This window comes from Leptonychotes weddellii, unplaced genomic scaffold (genome assembly GCF_054177405.1).
Source record: "Leptonychotes weddellii isolate Sample4059 unplaced genomic scaffold, ASM5417740v2 HiC_scaffold_28948, whole genome shotgun sequence".
In the NCBI taxonomy this organism is placed as follows: domain Eukaryota; kingdom Metazoa; phylum Chordata; class Mammalia; order Carnivora; family Phocidae; genus Leptonychotes; species Leptonychotes weddellii.
Genome location: NW_027884374.1, coordinates 1 through 1,653, shown reverse-complemented (window position 1 = coordinate 1,653; position 1,653 = coordinate 1). Strand labels below are relative to the sequence as shown.

Below are 1,653 nucleotides of genomic sequence, written 5' to 3'. Positions count from 1 at the left end.
TAAGTATTGGTTTAATGCATAAATACATGATTTTTTAACACTTTAGTCCGAGCCATTAAGAAATATATTTCCTTACTCGAAGTAGCTGAGTGATGCTAGGAGGCTCTTCCTCTTCATAGTTTATGGTTTCTTTCTCTATATCCTTGTTGGAAACCCCACATTTCAGAGGCTCTTTGTGGACATCATCCATTCGATAAAAGATGTGCTCAAAACGAGAGCTGTTTTGCAGGGGTTCAATCCCGTAACTCACATTCTCTATATGCAGCAATCCTCTAAGTATCACATTACACATACACAATTTTTAAGAATGAAGAAAATAATACACAGGAAAAGGAATCAGAAAACCTGAATTCAAATCCTAGTTCTTAACATGTATAAGAAAGGGTAGTATGGTATAGAGAAAAATACTAGGTTTTAGAGTCATGCAGACGTAAATTTAAACTCAAGACTGCTACTCACTAATATCACTCCCTAAAAGTCAGTTAACCTCTCCAAGTGACTGCTGTATGTATAATGGAAGTTAATTCAGAATAGTGGCTAAAAGTATGGAGTCTAGAGCCAGAGAACCAGCACTGGAATCCCAAATGTTTCCTCCTAGCTGTGGGACTCTCAGCAATGACTTAACCTCTACCTTACTTTATTCTACATGGGGTTGTTCTGAAAACTAAATTATTATATAAATGTGAAATACTCAGTAGATGGCCTGACACACAGTAACTGCTCCGTGCTATTACTTAAATGGAGATAATTATAGCCATCTTATACAGCTGGTTTGAGAATTAAAATAATATTTATTAGTTCAATCAGTCATATAACCAACGAGCCAGCACATAGCATCATACTGCCAGGCCTTCAATAAATATAATTTTAATATTATTATCACTTTACTTGATATGTGGTACAATTTCTCTGAACCTCAGTTTGCTCATCACCTAAATAGGGAGAGAGTGAGCCCCTTTTCACAGGTATTATGAGACTTAGATGAAAGAAGATAGGTGAAAATTTATAGAGTGCTACAGAAATTAAAAGTATGCTTTTTAAAATAGCAAAAATTACTTAGCAGTCTCAAATCAACAAAATTTTCTCTTTAGATATTGAAACTCACCAACTGTAATATTTTCTTAAATAAACTTGTCAAGAATGATACCCGATACATAGCTCTAAAGATCTTCAGCAATACCAAAGTAAAATCTAATTTTGTTAAGTCCCTCAAAATGACTTGATTTAGAAACAGAGATAGGTAAAAGGGTAAGAAATAGAAAAAAGAAAAAAAAAGGTGACACAGAAAATTCCTTACCTGAGTCCAAAACAGTCGCTAAGAGCAATGGATGAATTATAAACTCCCTCCACATAGCCCCGATAATGACAATGATTCTAAATGATAAAAACTGTATTATCTTCAAATACTGTTACATGGCTATAATTCATCACAGAAATTACAGAGCTAACAAAATTATTTAAGGTCAGTAAACTAATAATTTTGTTTATATCACTGGCATCTTATAATATCAATGGCATTCTTTGGACTATCTATTATGACCCTACAAGTACACAACTGTTTAGGCAGAACTCCAGAGGATACTAAGTACAAACAGCTCTACCCCAATAACCTTTAAGCCTAGAAGCAGAACAAGACAGCATTATGTCATGTTT

General features: G+C 34.0%; 1 long non-coding RNA gene across 1 annotated transcript; it reads right to left on the bottom strand.

The window, feature by feature from the left end:
* Positions 1–67: 67 nt before the first annotated feature.
* Positions 68–1,647, bottom strand: LOC145719039 (uncharacterized). Its single transcript, XR_014142147.1, has 2 exons — positions 1,298–1,647; positions 68–272 (listed from the first exon to the last, which is right to left on the bottom strand). It is a non-coding gene; the product is annotated as an uncharacterized LOC145719039 (long non-coding RNA).
* Between the last annotated feature and the right edge of the window lie 6 nt (positions 1,648–1,653).